This window comes from Mycteria americana, chromosome 12 (assembly GCF_035582795.1).
Source record: "Mycteria americana isolate JAX WOST 10 ecotype Jacksonville Zoo and Gardens chromosome 12, USCA_MyAme_1.0, whole genome shotgun sequence".
Classification (NCBI taxonomy): domain Eukaryota; kingdom Metazoa; phylum Chordata; class Aves; order Ciconiiformes; family Ciconiidae; genus Mycteria; species Mycteria americana.
Genome location: NC_134376.1, coordinates 1,570,276 through 1,577,652, shown reverse-complemented (window position 1 = coordinate 1,577,652; position 7,377 = coordinate 1,570,276).

The following is a 7,377-nucleotide window of genomic DNA, read 5'->3' as shown; positions in this document are numbered from 1 at the left end:
TAAAACCCTGCTGTAGAAAGTGAAGTATATTTTCACAGGCGTTCTCAGTTTATACAGCTTTAAGTGCCAGGTAGTTTCTAGCGTTGTGTTCCCAGAGGTCCAGCCCCGTCCGTCTCTGCCTCTCCCCTGCCCGACGGTGGGGACAGGGCAGTGCTCACCCAGCTCCTCTTTCCGTTTCGGATGTTGCACACTGCATTCAGTTGATTTTTTTTTTTTTCTAAAAACATATTCAATATTTAAACTGCTGGAGGTTCTTTTGAAACTGTCATTACAAATGTGAAAATGCTGTACATAGATTTTGCTACATGTGGTAACTTTCCAAAATAGTTAGAACTCCAATCCCTTTGGTATTTTTATGTGAATATTTTCAAAGAACCAGAACTTCTGACATACGGTTATATTATTTGATAACGGGACTATGTATATTCACAATTCAGTCTCTACCCAATGCCTATGTGCTATTCCTAAAATAAAGCTACTGCCTTCTGCCTCCTGACTGCACGTACCTCTGTGTTCTGTCAAAAATTGCTTCGTACGACAGCCGCAGGTGAAGGTGTGAGGAATTCTGCATCTGGCACTTCTGTGGCTGCACGTCTTAATATTGGCCCCTTACACTTACAGGAGAGAGATGCAGGATCCGACCTTGCTGGATCTGGGCTGGTATGGGGCAAATAACTGCATAATTGTGAAGAGAGCTGCTTGCGTGCCAGCATTCAGGACAGCGTGACGAATATGAGCAACAAATTCTTAAAATAGTATGGATTTTTTCTGCAGCCTTCAGAAGAAAACATTTAGTGAGGGTATGAGACAGTGAATTGTTTCCCTCTGAAAAGGAATTCTTGGCTGAGGTTGAGTTTATGTCCCCGGAGCAATTTATCTCCCTTTACACTCACAGCAGATAGATAGGGACTGGTTTCATATCAGATTTCCTGGTTGTAGTTTAGCTTGTTTACAGCAGCCACCTCAATCGCCGGGTCTTCCCTGGAGGCCACAGCACCGGCAGCTGTAAAACGGCTCTGAGCAGAGTTAACGAAAATGTTACGGGTGGAAGTCCCTCGCTGGGCACATGTATTTAAAGTGCTCGAACCGCTCCTGACGTTTCTTTAGCCCTCCTGGCCGATCAAGCCTTGGCTCTTCTGCAGCCCCGGGGATCTCGAGCTGCCCAGCGTGGCTGTCAAACCTCCCACCGCATGGTCCAGCGCAGCCCGGGCTGCAGCCATAAACCGCCGCAGAAACCATGTCCCGGAGCCTCCTTTGCAGCATGGTACCTACGACAGTCGGCATCGTTCGCCGCACACGCTTGTTTTTTCCTGTTATCTTGCTGTTTCTTGATAAGTGCAAACATTAGGTAATTCTTCCCCAGAATCAGCGCACCGGCTGGGCGCTCTGCTTTTACCCTTGCACAGCCCAGCCTTAACAGCATGCCTGCGTCAGCCTCGATCATGGGATCGTCTTCACAGGAAAGCCTGTCCTTGGAAAGGAAATAATCACTCAGGCAGCAGCCCGGGGTCAGTGCGGGGAACGCAGCCGTGGCGTGGCTCCTGCTCCACGGGGTGCCACTTCCATCTTCTGACAGAGGCAGGGGAACAGTGACCTTGAAAATCCCAGGTTACATTCCAAACTTTGGATTATTTAAGGATTTTCACTCTTTCCTGCAAGAAATGGGGAGGGGGCGGGGGGGGGGGGGTCGAAAAGAAAATGAGCAGCTTTAGTAAAGTCATGGTGGGGACAAGATCACAGCTCCCGTTGGTGGACTGGCTGGGATAAACTAGTACCGGGCTGGCATCTCCAAGCCAAACTGGAACCACGTACGAACCCTCCCTCTAAGTATCTTGATAATGGTTTGAAGGGCCACGAGCCATAATTATTTTCCAGGTGCCGTGAAAGATGCCGAAGAGACAAACAGAAGTCTCAGCTTCAGACTGGAAGGGCTGGGATTCAGAAAAAAGTGGCATAGACTGGGAGGTAGCACAAGGCAGCTGGATGCTGAATTTGAAGCTCTCGAGGATCTGCATTGTTCTAACACAATTTAGGAAAATCTGGGTTGTCCAAATTCTATCGGACCAAATTAAAGCATCTCCAGTCGCAAGATTCAATGACCTTTAGTTATGCCCCTAAGAATTGTGAGCCGAGTGTGAAACAATGAGATAAAATAGAGATACTAGTGTTTTCCTACTTTGCTTTCTGGTTTCTTAGACTTTGGGATGCCTTTTTTTTTTTTTTTAACTTGCCTCCATTTTCAATCTAGAAAACTCAAAAGTGAAGGTGAGAGCTGAATTTCTGGTTCTAGCAGCTGAGGTTGTCAGAGAAGGGTAAGCTGACAAACACAACCTTTGGTAAAAGCAGTGCAGTTACTTGCAACATTAAATGACTGGGGAGTGAGAGAGACAAAAGCAGCACCGGCGCCAAGAGCTGCTGCTCACGCCGGGACCGGCGATCCCTGGGGGCTGCCCCGCTTTGGCTGAGACCTTCACCCAGGCGTCGCAGAGGAGCGGAGGACTCGCCCGTAAAACACGCCCTGAGGGGATCACACAGAGTAAAATTCGGGTTGATAACTCCGCTCTCGGGACACGGACTAGGCTTGTGCAAGGACAGTGCCCACGCTTGATCTGCCCTCCCAGCCAGTGCCTTACCTGCCCGGCGCTGAGACACGGGGCTCCTTGGCAGCGCTGCCCTGGGGCTCTGAGAGCTCCATTTCAGACGCGTGAGCTGCCTCCTGCCACGGTCTCTCGCTGTGCTGGAAGGTCCCTCCTCAGCATCATTCTCCGCGTGTTATTTGGCCGTAAGTATTTATCAGGTTTTTCAGACTGATGATGCTGAAGCCAAAACCTCCAGCCTGGTCCCAGAAGGGGACCCGATTCTGGGATTAACCTACAGACTCAGAAATGAGTTATGAACCCCACTCCACGGATGAACTCTGCTTAGGCATAGACTTAGAGACAGGACTAGCTGTCAGCTCCCCCCCGTGTCGCGGGCTGTCAGCTTGAGAGGACATCGGCAGGGATCTTTTTTATTGTTACTGGTCCCTTCTCTGGCTGCGCAGATTGCTTAAGAGAATGGCACTCTGTGGAGTTTGACCCATGAGCCCTGATAGTGAAAATAATATACTTCTCACCAGAGCCACGGGAGACTGAAAGAGTAACTTCGGGCAATTAGTTTAACTTTGACTATAAATATTCCTTCTCATTCCTTGTGACACTGTTAACAGCTCCGCTGGCAAATCCCGATTCTCTGGCAATATTTAAGCTGCCTGTCAGTTGGCAGAGGCTTGGTGGTGCCCGGCGCAGGGAACAGAATGAGACCCAGCTGAGCGCAGTAAGTTCCCTTTCAGCTTCTACCTCGAGTCGGGGAGCTCCGGTTGATGCGTGGGTTCGGGGCCGCTGCTGGGCTGCGTTCCAGCCCCGGCGAGCGGTGGTGTCTTTAGAAGGTGGATGGACCTGGGAATGCTTTAAAAAATCCCGTTGAGGAGGCATTTAGAGCGATACAGTCCCCACGGGTTACTCTAGACCCACGTGGGCTGCATCTCTCCCGGGACCATTGATAAAGGGCTGGCTTCAGCGGCTTCATTTCAATGCCACGGATGTTCCTTCCTCACAATCTCTGGCGAGGAAAGTGCTGCCGCCTGTGCCAGGAACCGAGGGAGACCGGGCTGTGAGCTGAATTCACAAAATGGGCAAAATTTCCACTGGGCCGTGGCAGAGTTAGGATCTGAAATCAGAGCAACCGAGTCGACTGCATTTTTCCTAATGCCCAGCCTCCCTGCCGGCTCGCGGAGCCGCAAGAGGAGTTTTAACCGGGCACCTGTGTTCAGCTCCAGGAATTTCCCCTGGAGCGTATCCGCGTTTCGTTTCTTTACTGACGGGCACGACAAGTGCCTGCAGAGCTCTGCCCCAGATCCGCATGCGTTTCGGAGGGAAAGACACAACGCTCTCCTGCCTGAACCCCGTGCGAGACCGAGCGTAGGTAGCTTACAGCTCTGGCTGCGCTGCCGGTGCCAACCGCCCGCCTGCGGGCCCCGATGCGGGAAGTGTCTCGGGATGAAAAGAAACAGCAATATCAGAGCTGCGGAAGAGCGCGGGGTTAGCAGCTTCCCAAGGCTGGCATACCAAACCCTGTTTTTCTTTTCCTAGTTAGAGGTTAGGCATGCCAGTAAAAACTCAGCAACAGCCAAGACACACTGCCTCTTAAAGAGGTAAGATAGCACCGATCTTCTGATCATCAGTGCCCTGCATCCTCGCAAGGCAGAAGCTCCCAAGGAATTCAGTGAGATCCGGGGGCTTTATAAGGCACAGAAAAGGCTCTGCCAAGGTGCTGCAAGTCCCCAGTCCCAGCCCGGCGCTGCCACCGCTGCCGCTCAACCAGAACATGGCTCTGTACCATCCTTGGCTCTTGTGCCGGAGGCTGCCGCTGTCTCGGGACACAACCCCCCAGCTGTGGAAAGCAGGTGATGGGATGGCGTCTGCCACCGGAAAACTCCTTATTTATCGCCTGACCTTTTCATAAATGCACGAGCCCAGCAGCCCTGCTCCAGGCAGAGCCCGTGCCGCAGGACGGGGTGTAGCGGGGACACAGGGCAGGGCTTGTCCTCCCGAATAGTGCCCGGCAGGACAAACGGCTGCGCCTCCGTCACCGCTGCACTTGCCACGCCACATTCCCGCTCTGCTTTGTTCACACGCCTGGGCATCAGGTGCCCGGCGCTGCCACCGGTGCACGAGAGCAGCCGGTGGCACTTCAGGCGAGTCTTCAGGCGCCGGGCGAGCTCAGGGAAGGTTCCAGCTGCAGTTCGACATCAACAAAGGGGTGAAGCCGGCGGAGGTTGTGAAACACGCGACCGAGGGACAGGGCGGCTGTTTCGGTCTGTGCTTTGCTGCGTGCCGAGCGTTCAGAGGAAGAACTCGTTCGACCGCTTGCTGTCCAACCGTCCACGCCGGGAGCCCCGGGCCGGCGCAGGCCACCCTTCGCCCCACCTTCTTCAGCTTTCTGGCAGGGGGAGCTTATAAGTGTCGCCTTACAAGTGCAAGAGAGGCCGAAGGACTTGGCCAGCTGCGTGGGCAGGAGGAGGACGAGGACCAGCAGACACCCGGCCCAGCCATCCCGGTGACGCCGGGGCTGGACCCAGAGCTGAGCCGGCTGCGAGGCCACGCCGAGGCCGGGGAGCGCCGGCTCTGCCCCTCTTCGGAGGAACCGTCTCCTCGGCTCAGCAGGGTGAGAGAAAACCCCAAACCTGCTCGGTGGCTGGAGCGTGGCAGAGAGGCGCTGAGCCTGGGGATCCCTGGGGACCGACAACGGCCACCGCCGAGCCCCACAGCTCGGCCCACCGCCGAGCCAGGGCTCTCCGAGGTGGGTCTTGCCCCTGCCTCGGCCGCACCAGGGCTGCCACTCGCCTCCTGTCCTGCTCTCAAAGCGGGGCCATGCCTGGGTGAGGAGAGGAGGAGGAAACGAGGAGGAACTGCGTTAATTCAAATACCTGACCAACCTCCTTGCGTGGACTTTATCCTGTCCCTTCTGCCAAAGGGCAGCAGCCTGGCACTGCAGGGTGCTCCGGAGGGCTCCAGAGAGCCCTTGCAGGGGTCCCTCCGAGGTGCCACGTCTCCTCATCAGGCATTTCTGGACAAGAAAACGAGTTTTTATTCCTGTGGGAAGCACATGAGTATCTCACCTGCAGGAAATGCCTCTGCGGGCCGGTGTGCAGGAGGCAGCACCAGCTCTGGCACTGGCTCTTCCGCTGCTTGGTGCCGGTCCCACACCGCTGCACCGTCTACCGGTGGTGTTGCTGCTCATCCCCGCTGCCCCGGCCCGCCCTGGTGTGGCAGACGGTATGTCCATCCCTCTGCTCGGTGACACGCTGCCAGCCTCCATTCCTGATAAAGGGAGTCAGCTGTACTCAGGAGGAGACCCAAGCACTCTGCACCCGGGCTCGAGCTCTCGCTGTGGCCAAGGAGGAAAATGCCACCGCCGCTGGAGCAGTTCACGTGTCTTCACATCCCGGTGGCTCGTCATGCGCGTGTTTCTGGCAGCAGCTTCTCACCAAGACCAGTCCCGCATTGCTGCCGCGCTGGGACCTGGGGGCTGTCATCGCCGGCTGTGCCACGTCCCAGTCCTTTCCTCCGGCTATTCCAGCTATTTACACCTCCTCTCTAATGCGCCCATTTCTCCACCAGGTAGACAATTATCCACTGCAAAGGAGATCCGACCGTCCCACAGCTGGCCTGCCTGCTGGCAGCACCTTCACAGCACAGAAAGGGAGCGACGAATCGAGGCAAATGCCAGAGACGAGAGCCTTCTCCACAGCTCCGGCACGAGCAGCACCGCAGCCAGAGCCACGGAGCCGACAACCCCTGAATTATTCAAGAAGCAAACAGTCAACACCTTCACGGTGCTGCCACATCCTCTCCTAACCATGTACCCCATTTTTTAACAGATATATGCATCAAGACAAAGCAGCACTCGGCCTGCATAAGAAACCATGGAGACCACCAGCAGCACTCCATCCTCTGTGACCCCCCCGTGGGACGTGTTTCCCCAGAAGACGCTGGACTCCATAGACATTGCCGTTCTTGTGCTGTACTTCGTATTTGTCCTCGCGGTTGGACTGTGGGTAAGCAGATACGGTTAAAAGCTTTCTTATGTGCCCTGTTATACTGAAAAATAGGGCTGTTTTGGCCTCAAATTATTTTACTTTGGCTTGAATCAGGCCGCACTTCACTGGACTCAACTGAACAAGCGGAAAGACAGAGTTTACAGGTCCTTTTCCTCACTTCAGCCTGGGGAAGTGTCCTCACCGCTCCAGAGGAGAGCTGTTCAGCTCCAGTGTTAACCAAGGTTTTGAGAACCTTTGTAAGGAAGAGGTCATTCAAGTACAAAGTATTGCTAATAATAATGTTTTGTTCATCCAGGAAGGAATTGCTGTCCTATAAATCACCTGTGCTTGTCCGCAGTGGTCTCGACAGCAGATCCCGTAAATTAAAAATACTGTTCATATATAACGAAGGCAGAAGGACATCCCTTTGGCACGGCTTTTGTAACAGCAAAAGCACAATCTGGCTGTCATAAGGCAGAGATGAATAGTTGCTCCCTTCAAATGTGGTGCATAACTCTCGTGGTATTGCATGAAACGATCTGATATCTCTGAAGAACAGGAGTCAATGTGTAATACGTGCAATGCCCAGCATTTCTCCTGGCTGCGCCTAATAACTAGGGAAGTCCGCAGTTCTTGTCCAAAATTGCTTGTCTTCCTCACGGATCTGGAGTGATTTAGTTTGCTTATCACAGCAAACATTTAATCAGGATGCTGAGATGACTGAAAACTTTGCGCGTGGCTTACAGTATTGGCCAGTCCCCTCCCTCGTCTGCTGCTCTCTCGTCCCCCAGGACTTC